This window comes from Rattus rattus, chromosome 3 (assembly GCF_011064425.1).
Source record: "Rattus rattus isolate New Zealand chromosome 3, Rrattus_CSIRO_v1, whole genome shotgun sequence".
NCBI lineage: Eukaryota > Metazoa > Chordata > Mammalia > Rodentia > Muridae > Rattus > Rattus rattus.
This window is the reverse complement of record NC_046156.1, coordinates 131,734,811-131,751,786: the sequence shown is the minus strand read 5'-3', so window position 1 is coordinate 131,751,786 and position 16,976 is coordinate 131,734,811. Positions and strand designations below refer to the sequence as shown.

General features: G+C 35.2%; 1 pseudogene; it reads right to left on the bottom strand.

The window, feature by feature from the left end:
• LOC116895938 overlaps positions 1 to 16,976 on the bottom strand; it is a 109,934-nt pseudogene that overhangs the window by 54,864 nt on the left and 38,094 nt on the right.

The window sequence follows — 16,976 nt, the reverse complement described above, 5'->3', positions numbered from 1 at the left end:
GAGTAGTGTAATTAATACAGCCATTTTTAAAACAGAATTTCAATTGCATAATATCCATTTTATAATTGGTTAATCATCCTATAATGTCTGTATGTTTTTCTTCCCTATACTTTACACTCTTAATAATCTTTGAAACATGATCTAGTGTTCACCACTGGGAATTCTCAAAAGATGATGCTGTCTAACTCTGTACTACATCATGAGATACTTGATACCTAGGTTGCCCAAGTTTCCTGAGTTATGTACAGTCAATTAGTTGACTTAGTGGTCATACCCTCTTTCATAGCCAAGTTCACTTGTATTCACATCAAGCAGTTTTCTGTTGTCCTCAAATGTCATAATGAATCTCTTCCCTTTCTTAGTTTTCTTGACAAATAGAACCATTGTCAAATTTCCTTCATCAGCAGAATGTAAAATTCATGAAAAAGTATACATGGCTATTTTTTTCAGACTCTGAACCCTTGCTCCCACACTGTTAGTTAAAGGTTGAGATCAAAGTTTTTTCTTCTTCCTCTAAGATTTCTGTTAGAGTATTGGACCACAATGAAGTATTAAATAAGTTACTTAAAATGAAAGCATTAAAAATAAATGAAAGGAGATATATAACAAAATATAATATAAAATATCTGTGTAGAACATCCTAGAGGGCTGCCTAATACAAAATACATTTAAATGTTTCCTGGTTATTAGAGATTTCTCTTTTTAACTCAGTATCCCATTTTTAATTGGGTCTTTGGTTTCTTAGTGTCTAAGTCCTTGAGGTTTTCATATGTTTTGGATATTTTTTAGAAAAAGATAGCTAAAACAATACTGTACATTAAAAGAACTTCTGGGAACATCACCATTCCAGAACTCAAGCTGTACTAAAAAGAAAATATAAAAATGCATAGAAATAGATAGCTTAATCGATAGAATCAATTCAAAAACCCTGATAAAACCCACACACCTATTCACACTTCATCTTTGATAAAGAAACCAAAGCTATACAATAAAAAAAAACAATGTGCATTCAACAAATGGCAGTTTTTTAAACTGGATGTCTGCAAGTAGAAGACTGCAAATAGATCCATATTCATCACCCTGCATGAAACTCAAGTCCAAGTGGGTCAAAGACCTCAACATAAAATCAGATACACTAAATCTAGTAAAAGAGAAAGGGAAAACAGCCATAGTTTTTAAACTATGCATTAGTTCAAGAGACAATTTTTTCAATAGAAGACCAATTGCTCAGGCTCTAAGACCAACAATTGATGAATGGGACCTGAAGAAACAGAAAATCTTCTGTAAGGAAAAGAACATGGTCAATCGGACAAAATGGCCACATACCCATTGGGAAAATATTTTCATTATTAATTATTGGTTGGAGACAAATCAGGAAAGAGACTCTGTTTATCAGTTTGGAGAATATTCATAATGCTAAATACAAATTTACTATATCATCCAGGTATAATACTCCTTAAACTATGTCTAAAAGACTCTGAAAATACTCTACAAATACTTGCACAAGATTATTTATTGCTCATTTATTTACAACATTAAGAATATTGAAACAATGTAAATATCCTTGAACTGATAGTTAAAATGGAAAATATGTATACACACACATATATGTATATATATATAATATTCAGCTGTAAAAATTGAAAGAAAATGGATAGCCCCAAAACACAGTATATTAAGTGAGATATACCATGCCCAAAAAACAAACACTGAATGTTTCCTCTCATCTATGATAGCCAACTCCAAGAATTCATATGTAAGCATATTTAGGTGTGAAGTAAAAATTCTAGAGATGGAAATAGCAAGGCAAGTGATAAGGAGGACAAATTGGAAGGAATGGGGTAGAATATAAATGAAAAAAAGTTTAAGATATCAAAAAAGAATGAGTATATGGGAAAATGACTTCATCTTAATTTTAAAAATATATAAAAGTAATATTCCTCTTATTTACTGAAATTACATATAATATGTTAAGGCAAATATGCATATATGTGTGTGTATACATTTAGGTATATATTTCTTATATATAGTATATATGTTTATATGTAAAATGTATATATAGAGAAATATATGTACATATTATATTTAAGTATATATTTATATACATACATCTTATGACACTTGGGATGACAATGCTCCCCACCAATCCCATAGACTGTCTAATAAAACCACCAGTATTTGATGAAAAAAAGATACTGTTTTGTTTTGTTTTCTTTTGAGGAGGAGAGTGAAGATGCTCAAAACAGTGTAGGCTAATGCTATTGCTCTTCATTGTATTCTAGAAGTTGAATGTATTTACCAATTATTGAAGACACAATGCATTTTAGACATAGGACTTGGAGCATCTAGATCTGAAAACCTCCTTGTTGATGATATTTCACAGTATAGGAAGGTTTCCTGCAGGCTCATAAAAGAAGAGAAGCCAATCTTCTCATAGGTATATTTATGAATTACATAAATAACTAGCATGACAAGTTGTCTTTAGGGTCTTATGGTTGCACTCATATCTTGGTGGAAAGTAACTGCCTTTTAATTGGGTTTAAGCCCAATTCAACAGAATGGACTGGTGTTAGAAACCTAGCCAACTACCCAGGGATTAAGATGTCATCGATCTTGAGGGGAATCTCCAACCTCCACATAATAAATTGCCATAATTGTTAGCTGTATGATAATATACACTTCTGTACCCAGATAAGCGTAACACTCCCCCTAATTAAAAACAAGTCGGGGTTGGGGATTTAGCTCAGTGGTAGAGCGCTTGCCTAGCAAGCACAAGGCCCTGGGTTTGGTCCCCAGCTCCGAAAAAAAGAAAAAAAAAAAAACAAAAAAAAACCAAGTCATCAAAACAAGACAATTACTCAAAATACAGTAAGATTTTTTTTGTGTGTGTTACTTCTACATCTAAGACTTGGTAGCAGGTATGGAAAGAGTGCAGAGACAGGTAAGACAGAGTGATACAAAGTCTACTGTGAGTTTCTTTTCCTTCCAAATAGCAAAGACGCTTTATTTATGATACTTCACCAATATGGATGCCTAAACAAACACTATCAATATGCTTTCTAATGTTGAAGGGGGAGATCTCATGGAGTACCTTCTCAACAAAAAATTGAAGGAAACTAAGGAATGGAGAGAGGAAATATTTGTCTTCCCAAGTGATGAATATCAAAATTTGTTAAAGATAATTTGGACTTTAAAATGACTTTAAAAGACTGTGAAACCAAGAAATTTGAGAATGAACGACAAAGAAAATTCATGGATTTATCAAAGGTTATCTGTGTAAATTTATGAATAGATATAGACACTGGATCATTTGTGGTTCTTTTGTTTCATTTGTAAAAATGATGCAAGCTTAAATATGTCTGTTCAGGGGAAATTTCAACTAGGACAATGCTTTCATTAGATTAGCCTTTAGGCAACTCCAGAGGTCATTTATTTTATTTGACAATTGGTAGGCCAAATATGTGTAATGTGGCAACCCCCAGGCAGATGGTTAGACAGTCTATGGGATTGGTGGGGAGCATTGTCATCCCAAGTGTCATAAGATGTATGTATATGAATATAAAATGTAGGTTCAAGAAGCCATTAGATGTATGCCCAATAGGCAGTATTCTTCCATAGTTTCTGCTTCAGTTTCTTGCTTTTAACTTCTTGTCCTTACTTTCCTTCATTCTGGACTGCAAGAATAAGCTGAAATAAAGCCTTTATTACCCACATAGTTTTTGGGCACAGTGCTTTAACACAATAGAAACCTAGTAAGACAAACATGAAGCTGCAGGATTGTTATATTTGTTTGTATATAAGTTCTAATACTCAAATGTGTAAATATTATACAAGAAACAATTATTCAGTGTCAAATAGGTTATTAGTTATAGAAGCTCATTCTTTTACATATTATATATGGAAAGTAGGTCTTGGACATTTTTATAATTTTCATAAGGACCTTATAACTTCATATGATTGGAAGAAACATTGATGAAATTAAAAGTGCAGCTTGGAAAGACTGGATCATTTCTTTCCAGATATGATATTAAATATATTATATAATGTCATATGATATTATACTGTCCTAGAGAGAAGTGCTTAATTATATATAATTATTCCTATTGATTTATAGACAATATCAAAGAGATTGCAGTATGGAGAAAAAAATAAGGGTTTATTGAAGTAGCCAATTAGAATTGTTATATTTTGCTTGAATGTTGCGATGTTTATGTTTATCACCTTTAATAAATTTGTAATTTAAAGTGCATTATATTACTTATTCTTACTAAACTTTTAACCTTATGTATCACTTTTTTATTGCATTGTGGTAATCCTATCATGCCTGGATACAGAAATGAGATTACGTTAAGATTTAATTATTTAGTTATCTAGAAGAACCTCTGTTTCTCTCTATCATCCAATAGCAAAAATTCTACAGAATTTTAAGTCCCTCACTTGTATAGTATATGAGTATATAGTTTTTGCCTAAATTTTTGCATTGTTGATCCATTTGAAATAATTAAATTGGCACTCAAAATTTGTAACAGGTTCAATCCTTTGGAATATATGTGTAATGTATCCATTGTATCGGCTGTTCCCTTGGGTTGTACAAAAACCCCTTTAATCGGTGGCATTGTGCTTTGTGTTTGTAGAGTAGGATAGTTTTCTCAGAACACCATGTACTTGTGCCTTCTATGTGTGTATTCTGTAGGTGTAAACTAAGCTGTACACATCCCATCTAAAACACAGTCACAGAAGGTACCTTGAGCAATTTTTATGCCAGCATCACAGGTAACATGCTGTTACCACCTGTTTAGGTGGCATACATCTAGGCTGTTTCCAATTTCTAGATATAATAAATAGAACAGAAATTAACATGTACAAGTAAACATCCATAAGATACAGGGTTAATTGAATATATGCCCAATATTGGTATAGCAAAATCTTTTAACATATTTATTTTCATCCTGTTGAGAAAATTCCATGTTGAATTTCACAATGACTCAAGTTTTTATTCCCACTGACAACAAATAAGTGTTCCTCTTTTTCTATCAACCATTTTATCATTTTCTGTCAATAGTTTTACTAATATTAGACATTCTGATTATTATTAGATAGAATTTTAAAATAGTTTTAATTTGCATACTCCTCAGCCCTGATGGAGATGTCCAAAGTCAAAGCCTTCTCTTCAAGATTCAGAAATCTATGGGGAAGAGGAGACAAAACTATTTACTCACATATTCCAGTCACAAAATAAGACAATGTTTCTTTTTCCATCTTTATTAAATTGGGTATTTCTTATTTATATTTCATACGTTATTCCCTTTCCCCGTTTCCAAGCCAACAGCCACCTAACCCCTCCCCCTCCTCTTCTATATGGGTGTTCCCCTCGCAAACCTCCCCCCCCCATTACCGCCTTCCCCACAAGAATCCCATTCACTGGGGTTTCAGCCTTGGTAGAACCAAGGGCTTCCCCTTCCACTGGTGCCCGTACTAGACTATTCATTGCTACCTATGCAGTTGAACCCAGAGTCAGTCCATTATAGTCTTTGGGTAGTGACTTAGTCTCTGGAAGCTCTGGTTGGTTGGCATTGTTGTTCATATGGGGTCTCAAGCCCCTTCAGCTCTTTCAGTCCTTTCTCTGATTCCTTCAACGGGGGTCCCGTTCTCAGTTCAGTGGTTTGCTGCTGGCATGTGCCTATGTATTTGCCATATTGTGTCAACTATGGAGAGACATTTGAAACGTGGGAAATGCACAAAACAGCAATTTGTTTTTCTGTGGAGTTGAACAAGGCCCTGTTGATGCTGTTGGGAATAAGTGGATGTGACAAAGCACAAGGACTATGCCTTGCTGAGGCAATCTCAATTGGCATTACAACTTAGTGGGAGAAACAATGGATGTGACAAAGTACAAAGATTATGCTTTGCTAAAACAATCTCAGCTGGCTTTACAACTTGGTGGAAGAACCCAGGGTTCCTTCTCATGATAGTGATGAACATCTTCCAAAGTGGTTCTTAGAATTTTTGACAGGGCTAATTCTGATTTCATGGATCAGCAGCTTGCCTACTGGAAATTGTTGATCTATTTGGCAACTCTTCATTTGAATCATTGTTTTCACTACACCAATTCTTTTGATGGACATTTGTTAAGTTTAAGAGAAAGATAACATTTTCAACAAATGGTGCTGGTTCAACTGGAGGTCAGCATGCAGAAGAATGCAAATTGACCCATTCTCATCACCCTGTACAAAGCTTAAGTCCAAGTACGTCAAGGACATCCACATCAAACCAGACAAACTCAGACTAATAGAAAAAAAAACTGGGAACGTGTGGGTACTGGGGAAAATTTCCTGAACAAAACACCATGGCTTAAACTCTAAGATCAAGAATCGACAAATGGGACCTCATAATACTGCCAAACTTCTGTAAGGCAAAGGACACTGTCACTAGGACAAAATGGCAACCAACAGATTGGGAAAAAATCTTTACCAATCCTACAACTGATAGAGGGCTAATATCCAAAATATACAAAGAACTCATGAAGGCTCCAGAGAGCCAAATAACCCTATTAAAAATGGGGTACAGAGCTAAACAAAAAATTCTCAGCTGAGGAATATCGAGTGGCTGAGAAGTACCTAAAGAAATGTTCAGCATCCTTAGTCATTAGTGAAGTACAAATCAAAACAAACCTGAGATTCCACCTCACACCAGTTAGAATGGCTAAGATAAAAAACTCAGGTAATAACAGATGCTGGCGAGGATGTGGAGAGAAAGAGGAACACTCCTCCATTGTTGGTGGGATTGCAAGCTGGTACAAACACTCTGGAAATCATTCTGGACGTTCCACAGAAAATTGGATATTCCACTACCTGAGGACCCAGCTATACCTCTCCAGGGCGTATACCCAAATGATACTCCAACACACAACAAAGACACATGCTCTACTATGTTCATAGCAGCCTTATTTATAATAGCCAGAAGCTCAAAAGAACCCAGATGCCCTTCAACAGAGAAATGGATACAGAAAATCTGGTATATCTATACAATGGAGTACTACTATTCAGCTATCAAAAACAATGACTTCATGAAATTCATAGGCAAATGGATGGAACTAGAAAATATCATCCTGGGTGATGTAACCTAATCACAGAAAACCACACATGGTATGTACCCACTCATAAGTGGATATTAGCCCCAAAGCTCGAATTACCCAAGATAGAATCCACAGACCACATGAAGTTCAAGAAGAAGGATGACCAAAGAGCAGATGCTTCAGTCCTCCTTAAAAGCAGAAACAAAAATAATCATTGGAGGAGATATTGATAAAAAGTTTGGAACAGAGACTGAAGGAATGGCCATTCAGAACCTGCCCTACCTGGGGATCTAACCTATATATGTATAGTCACCAAAACTAGACAGTATTGATGAAGCCAAGAAGTGCATGCTGACAGGAGCCTGATAGTCTCCTGAGAGGCTTAGCCAGAGTGTGAAAAATACAGAGGTGAATTCTAGCAGCAAACCATTGAACTGAGAACAGGGTCCACACTGAAGGATTAGAGAAAGGATTTAAAGAGCAGAAGAAGCTTCCAACCCCATAAGAACAATAATACCAACCAACCAGAGCTCCCAGGGACTAAGCCACTACCCAAAGAGTACACATGGACAGACCCATGGCTCTAGCTGCATATGTCGGAAAGGATGGCCTTGTTAGGCACCAATGGGAGAAGCAGTCCTTGGTCATGCTAAGACTGGATCCCCCAGTGTAGGGGAATGTCAGGGTGGGGAGGTGGGAAGCAGAGGATGGTTGGGGAGGGGAAACACCTTCATAGAAGAAGGGGAGGAGAATGGGATAGAGGACTTATGACCGGGAAACTGGGAAAGGGAATAACATTTGAAATGTAAATAAAAAATATCCGATAAAAGGTATATTTATAACATAAAAACAAACAAACAAAAAAATAGTAAGAGGAACCATCTGGTTATAATTGAGAAGGGACCTTTTTTGACATAGGGTAATAGGATGCCTCAGGCTGTCTGAAACTTGTGTTCCTCCTGTCTCAGCTTATTAAGAACTGAGATCTCAAATGCGATCCACTATGACAGGCATTTATGTGTGTCCATATCCAAAGTTATGGGATTATAGATGTGTACCAATGTCCCCATTTAAGATCTGGCTTCTTCTGTAAACTTCTGATTGGTTTTAACAGACTCATCACTTTAATTGCTTAATGATGATTAATACACACATAATTTTGACTTTTGTTTGTTTCCATATATTTGTTTTGTGATCATCTAGAGTGGCCATATGCCAATGTGTATGATAGGCTTGTTATGCAAATAGAGGCTTGCAAGTGTTGGATGAAATTGAAAAAGCTTTGAATAGACCTAGCAGAATGATGGGATTGATCATTGCTGGGATTCTTACTATAGAGTATATTATAGCTAGTGCTACAACTGACATAGCATTGTTACAATTTGCTCAAACTGCTCAGTTTGATTTGTCTGAAAGTTAATAATGCCCTGTAATTTGATACTGCAAAGCTGCCTCTGAATGGTTAGAGTAATTAAAGAAAAGCTTGCCTTCCTGGTCTCCATTTGCTCATTTGTCCTTTTCAGAATTTGCCTTGAGTACTCTTTTGGTTCTAGGATTATGCCTGTTACCACTTGTGAATAAGTGCGCCCTACCTTCACTTTTTGAACAGCTATGCAGATAGCCATCATATATGACGCAAAACTGAAAGTTAATATGTTATGTCTCCTGTTGCAAAGGCTGATAGTCAAAGATGGGTAAGATTCTATCAAAGATGGATCAACCTAGGATAGGGCATGAATGCTAGGATTCATGTACCAATGAGAGGTAATGTCAACACTTCTTGAGATGACCCATAAAATATACACAGTGTTTCTGTGTGAATAGCTGTGACAACTTTGGCTTGTATATTAAAGGAGATGTCCAGACCCATTTTCTGCTTCTCTGGTGGGGGGAGAGAGAGAGAGAGAGAGAGAGAGAGAGAGAGAGAGAGAGAGAGAGAGAGAGAGAATAAAAATAAAGCAAGGCAGGTCATGAACTGTTGGCAGATTTCCTGGCCTGCAAAAGCATGGAATGATATAAGGAGTTGATGCTCAAGGCAAGTGTCTGAATATTCTATTGACCTTGGTTGTAGGAAAGGGTTATAGACATTAGGATTGGCAAATATATCTTATGTGTATATATTTCTGCAATTGCTTCTGTTTGTTGTAGTTTTGTTTCCCATGGTAGTGATTATATAAAAGGCTATGAAAATACACTTGCTGCTGGCTTAGTATTGACCTATAGTCTTCTTGAAAAAGGAAAACGGGAAAGCTTCAATATTTCCCCCACATGCTATTATTATTTCAAAGTTCAGAATTTTAACAATTGAGTTCTAGATAAGTAATTGAATCATTCACAGTTTATAATTCAGTCACCAGCTTAAGACTTTAATTTACCTTTGGTTGTCTTCTAAATATAAACTAAATGATGCTTCTCATCATACTAAAACCATCTGTGTTCTATCTTTATATCTATAGCTGTAAACCTATAGCTGTCAGTAGGTCTCAAAGGCATGAGTCTACTCCTATTGTCTAGCAGGACAACTACTTTTCTTGAAATATGGATTTCAATACAATGGTAAATACTAATATCTATCCTTTTGTAAACTGAAGTTCATATAAGTCCTAAAATCTGCCTGTCAGAGATCAAATGGACTCCACATAAAGTACAGCTGACTGTTCTTTAAATGGAATTTTTCTTGGGACTTCTTACCTCCACAATTGCTAGACAATTTTAATTTCTGTTCCTAGTCTATATTTGTCTCAGCAGATTTTCATTCAACACTCCATGCAGGAATTACCTGTGGAACTGCTGAACTCTAGATTTGTTGAAAGCTGATGTTAACCAGTTTAGTCGATGTGATTGCTTCATGTCTTTTATCTGTATCAACTAATTAGATGATTTTGATAAATGCCCCATTGCCCAGCCTTTGACTAGCATTTCAGCCTTCCTGGACCCCCTCTTACAACGTCCTAATGTCAGCAGGAAGCAGATACAGAAGAGAGATACGACATCCACTGTCCCACTCTACAGGCTGAAATGCTAAGTCAAAAAGGAACCTCCCTGGGCACACTCTGAAAACAACCCCATGTCTCTTGTCAGGTTTTGTAAATGCTTGTGTATCCTTGCCTTATATGCTGATTATTGGACAAATAAATGTTGCTATATCTAGAGAATTGTTTAATATAGCCTGTGACTATTGCACTGTTAGGAATTGTATAGGACCAGATTCAGTGCAATTTTCTTTGCCTATAATTAGACTAATTGTGTGTCTGACATTGTCCAAAGAATTTCTGTTCTAGTACCTCACCAACTTTCATTTGTTATGCTTCTAGTTAATGTTTTAGAACTCTAGTACTCTGAATAAACTACAAAACTCTCAGAATTACGTCATGCTTTGGTAAGGAGCAAACATATGATTGGGATGATCATTGCCAGTATTGTTACTCTCATAATTGCCAGTGCTACTAAATGTAACCAATGCCCAGAGCATATAATAGATTTTGGAGAAAAGACTAGAACAAAGATTTCACACATTATGTGATATAGGACAGATCATTGGAGATGAGGTTCAAGGCATGAAATTCTTGGAATGTCATGTTTGATATCAATCTGTACAACTCTAAAACTATATAATGAGAGCATGTTTTGACCAGAGTTAAATGGCACATTCAAACTATATGGGAGAATTTCAGTACTAATTTAGATTTATTGACCCCACATCTGCGGTTATAAGTTTAATAAATGCAAATCCTGTGTGTTTTGAGGTTGCTAGCATTGAAAATGATATTCTGAAAAACTTATAAGCCATATTTCCTTCATGGTCTTCACTTAAATCTCATAATTGGCATAGCAGTATTTGGCTTTAAAATCCTTTCATGACATGTCTATTATCTGTTCTTTTTTAACTGAATCATCAGAGCACTTACAGATGTCAAAGCACAGTTACATAAATTCAAGTTTCACTGTCTTCCCTAGCAGAAATTGGTAATCAATAACGGGTAAGATTACCTTGTAAACCTTCTCAACCTAAGACAATGAAGGGTAAGAGCTGTGTTTTCAGAAGGCAACCTAAGATAGGCACAACTTTCTGCTCCGTGACTGAAAAGGTGTGCAGCTTTTATAGATAAAAATGGGAAAATGTAGGGTGCACATCCAAGTTAACTTTGGCTGACTCCATGCTTATGATTAATCATGAATGAGTCTGCTGACAACTGTCTTATTTTTCATTAAGACATGTGTTATATCCTGCCAAGTGCTTCTGCTTAAGCATATGACCTTGTGAGACTGTTCAAGATTGAAGGAAATGGCCTTGGTAATCCATAGATACTGTGTACCATAAAATCACTATGTAATCATTTCTGGTTAATGTTTACATTCCTGGAATTGCTCATGCTTTGAGTTGCTTGCCTTTAAAAGTCACTGAGAAAATATAATCAGTAAACAGTATTTACTGTCAGTTCTCCCGACTTCTAATTTCTTTGACTCTTCTATCCTATCCCTACTCCCCTAGTCATCATGGTTTTCCCAGTGAATGAAAAGCAAGCTCTGGCAATGTGTAGTCCCAGATATTTTAAAAACTTAGAAAAGTTACAAATGTTAGGCACCCCTTGGTAACAATGTGAGTGCCACTTATTGCACCTATTCTGATATCTTGCTGTACTGGTAATTGTCATAGTTCATAGGAGTTTCAGGTGGGTACAACTATTAATTGCTTTCCTACTCTGTTTGAAAACACCAAACTGCCATGGAGCTTTTTGTTGCTTTCTATTATTCTGGGCTGTATTGGTGAGTTTAGTAGGTAGTTGTGTTTTGATATTTTAGTTCCTACTGTCAGTACTGAACATAAATTAAATAACTGTATGTGTACAGTTTATTTAAAAACAATTTCTCCCAAGTAAGAAAGAAATATTTTTGAAATACAAGAAGTATACAGAACATCAAGCAGAAAGGACCAGGAAAGAAAGCAATCCATGACACATAATAATCAAAGATTAAATGTACTGAGAAGAAAAACACTAAAAGCTATGAAAAAAAAAAAGACGAAGTCACACATAAAGGTTCACACATTAGACTAACACCTGATTAAGGCTAATTCAAGACATGGAAAGTAGAAAATTAATGTAGCCAAAAAATAAAGAATTTTGTATTATATTTATAGTTTGTTAACTTTATATTATACTAGGAAATGAATTTCTCATGTCAGAGGAGTGAATGTGTGAATTAGACAAATCAAAGGACCTGCAGGGGACAGTCCCGAAGAAAAAAAAATAAGAAGGCATAAAATGATGAACTTTAGAGGGGTGTACTTCAGAATAACATTCTTTTCCCAAGTAGCCAAATGAAAAACCCAGAACTATGGTAAATTCTGAGGTAAAGAAAATACACTTAAGTTTAATCAGTGGACTGTTAGTTGCTACTGACATGTGAGTGCCACTTATTGCACCTATTCTGATATCTTGCTGTACTGGTAATTGTCATAATTCATAGGAGTTTCAGGTGGGTACAACTATTAATTGCTTTCCTAACATACCAACTTACCTACTGCTTGATATAGCATAGAATCTCAACTTCAACTCAGAGGCTTCTAAGTTATATCCAGCAAGAATCACTTTAATTCTGAGATATGCCTGTGAGTTTTATTTAGCAACAGGCAAACAACCACTCAACCTGAAACTTCTGGATTTGGGGGAAAGTTATTTCAAATACTTTGATTATGGGATGGAACTTTTTCTCTGAACACAATTGAAATCATGTCTGATATGAGAAATCTAGTCATATTTATGGGGCTAATGAGGTGATGGGCCTTAAAATTTATCACATCAGTTTACTAGGTCAGCCCAATTCCATTCTAAATATTACTCTTATACCCACAAATAATGGGGTCATCACCCCTCATCACAGAAACATCCTTTTACAGAAAATGGAGACCATCACAGAAAACCAAAAACTGGACAACACAATGACAAGATAAATGGATTGTGGGAAACCCAGCACCAGTAGATACATGTACATCATAGGTCCACTGTCTATAGCTCAGGGAACATTACAGAAGTGGGGTTGCAAAGACCATAAGAGCCAACATAACTGAAAGTCTGTTTTGAAATTGCCTCTCAGAAAAAAATGGATGCAAAACCACAATGATGGTAATATCAATGCAATGATAAATTACAGAAAACTAAAAAATTACAGACAACTAAAGATGGTTGGAGAAATATTATGTCTTTAATAGATTGTCCAATAAAGAGCATTCTATTTGAATGCCATATACACAAAAGAGAGCAAAATAGATTCTTTGTATTTATATATATATATATATATATACATGTATGCAAACATATAAATTAAAACACACATATATAACAATACTGAAACAGCGACTTTGAGATTGTGGTGCATGTGATGGACTGAAGAAAGGAGTGCTATAATTCATTTTCAATAAAATTTTAAAATAATAATAGTAATAAAAGAAAACGTAGAATTTCGATTAATGGGAGTTCAGGAAGGTCCAAAGAAGAATTACTGAGGAAATTAATTTCTTTACTGGAGGTTTTCTTTAAGATTTCCATATCTCATATTTGTATTAGAGACTCTTTCTAGGAAGGCAAACTGTGAAAAAAGAAAGTTTGACTTTGAGAAAGATGTCTCAGTTTATGAAAAGAGATACAACAAATATCTATGTGGTTTGTGAGTATGTGAAATGCATGTGTGAATGCAGAATTCACGTATATGTGAATGTCTACGGTGTGTGTGTATGTATGTGTGTGCACACACACATGACTGTTCATTTGTGTATGCCAAAAAGCCTCTGTTCATTCCTGTCTCCATCTCCCATCTGCGGGCAGAAGCTTCTGGTTCGGAGATGCTTCTGCTACAACACTCAGTTGTTTGGTTTTTAATGTAAGTTTTGATGACATGAACTCATGTCACAAAGCCTATGTGTCTATTGCTTTAGACATTGAACTACCTTTTTAGTCCATTTTTTGTATTGTTAAAATTGTTATCCATATCAAACTCATCATATGTGATGATAAATTTTGTTTGTTAATGAAATTTTATCCAGAACTATCTATTACACATGATTCTAGGCACAACTCTGAGGGATTATTAAATGTCATCAACTTTGAACCTTGCTTCTAAGAAATTATTAGGATTAGGTAATTGAGGTGGAAAAATAACGCTGTAATTGGGCTATACTATTCTTTAGGCATAGTTCCTGGAATGTATATAAAGGAGAATGCTCACTGAATATGAGCATTCATTGTCCTCTGCTTTTTTTTAAAAATACATCTTTTTTCCCCCCCGGAGCTGAGGACTGAACCCAGGACCTTGCGCTTGCTAGGCAAACGCTCTACCACTGAGCTAAATCCCCAACCTCTGCTTCTTAACTCAGTGAGTGACTTCACTACCTGTAAACTTCTGTCATCAGAACAGAATTGCAAAAGAAACTTTTTAAAAGTATTTTTACAATGCACAGAAGCCTGATTTTATTGTTAATTAATTAGTTGATTTTTAGCCATTGGAAAAGTTATGTGGCAAGAATGGCTCAGTGGTTAAGAGCACTGACTGCTCTTCCAGAGGTCCTGCGTTCAAATTCCAACCACCACATGGTAGCTCCCAACCATCTGTAATGAGATCTGATGCTCTTTTCTGGTTTGTCTGAAGAGAGCTACAGTATATTTATATATAATAAATAAATCTTTAAAAAAGTTGGGTAAGACATATCTCCAAATTTCATGTATGGAGCAGAATATAGAATACCATTTTGATATTACTCCACTTACCTGTCTGTAGAACCTTCCACCTGAGGAGAAGCAGATGAAATCTTTAATTCTTCAGCATTATCATTAGACAAGATTTTCTCACTGTGATTATCAATAGCTTCTTTTATCGTATCTGTTTACCAACAGTATTTAGTGAACCTGATGATGTTGTTATGTCATCAGATCTATTTGGAAAATCTTTACAAAATATATTGTCATCATCCCCATATATCTCAAGAGAGTTTTCAATAAGAACTTTTACAATAGCAAAATGTAACACAAGGCAAAAACAAGATCCTCATTTCACATATTTTACAAATTGAAAGTCAAGTAAAAAAATTAAAATCAAAAATTATGAGGAAAATAGCAGTTACTACAAACATATAAATCAATGAAATGGACTCTGTCTGAAATGGAGACTCTAAGTTCTTTGCATGTTACTAAAACTTGTTACAATTGCAAATAAATTTGCAAACAATAGAGAAACTACTAAAGCAAAGCAAAGTTTCAGAACTGATATGTTGCCAAGAATAATTGTAAATGAATTAATTACTTGAAGGAATCTTGACTATTTTGTGTTGTTTTTTGAGAGGCTTGTGGAGAGGAGAAGGAATTTCATTGAATGGAGTTCCCCTTTCATTCTAGGCATCTCAATACTTGATACCTTATTTGTGACAACTTTTGAGTGGCTTAATTGACTTGGACATCCTGGAAGAAGCTTATCATTGGTTAGAATTTAGGGTTATAATTGCCAGGTGCTATTTGCAGTGTACACTCTCTACTTCATGTTTTCGGTCCAACTTGAGAGACATCAGTTTTCAGCTTCCGGTTTAGTTGTCCTTCCTTCCTCTTTTGCTTCTCTGACATAATTTGAAGGATTGTAATATCTCTGCTTCTCTTAGTGCCAAATAATCATTTACTTGTATAAGTTGTCATGGTCATGTTGTTTTATTAAAGCAATAAAAAGTTACTTAGAGGAAAAGTTGATGAGAAAAGGGAATATAAATTGAGAAAATGTCTTCATCAGATTGGCTTATTGTGTAGGGAAGACTATGTGACACTGTCTTGATTAACAATATAAATTTTAGGGCCCAGACCTCCAGGATGGAGTCACCTTGGTGCTATTGATCAGGCTAAGAAAAAAATATGAGGTACAGGTCAGTAGGCAGAACTACTACATGGCTTCTGCTTAGGTTCTTGCCTCCAAGATCCTGCCTACTTCAGTTTAGGCCCTGATATTTCTCAGTAATAAACTGTCAAATAGAAGTATAACATGGAGTCCTCCACAAGTTGCTTTTCAACTGTGAAAATATAACCTGCCTTCCATAAGTTGCTTTTTAATCAGTGTTTTATTACACCAATAGTAGCATGCTAAGATATTTTCTAAATTGAAAAACATTAATGTCCCTTTTCTTCTGAGATGGCAGATTAAGTCAACTCTGTTAATCTCGTGTCCCTTCCCAGGATGAACATCTTTATGTTTGAGCAGTCTTGCACTAAATAGAATGAAATGATTCTCAGGAAAATCACACTTAAATGATTGTCTTCTTTTATGTGCACATTGTTCAGAATACCTTTGCTTCCTTTTCTTCATACCTGATCCTACAAAGAAATATATTTTAATAGAACTGTCCATATAGGGAAAATCATTAATAGTTAGTAAGAGTGGGGAAATATTTTATTCCTTGACTTGGACTGAACATGCAGTTTAACATAGGGTTTGATTTTAGATTGCTAGTAGCTGTGCACCTTGGAGAAAAGAGTATGTTAGTAGTCTAAGCCAAGGGAAGTCCTGGGTAAGAAAGCTATTCAAACCACTTCTTGTATCATCCTACTCCATTGAGTCATATGACCATGACTTCTTCCATGTGGGCCTTATTCCTGGAAGCTATTGGTTAAAATATACCGTTGATTTCTTTTATTGTCTGTTGTTTTTTACTTTTTAAAATGTAAGTTCTTTATTGAATGTGTGTGAATTTCTCATCATGCAACCCAATAACTCCCCTTTTCCAATCCCATATCTTCTCTCCCCTTAGAAATTCCCCAAATCCAAAATTACAAATTAAATAAGTATTTAAATTAAAATTAAATTTAAAAATTAACTAAACACTTAAAAAATTCATCTCTGTGAGATGTGATGTTACCATGTTGTGTCACAT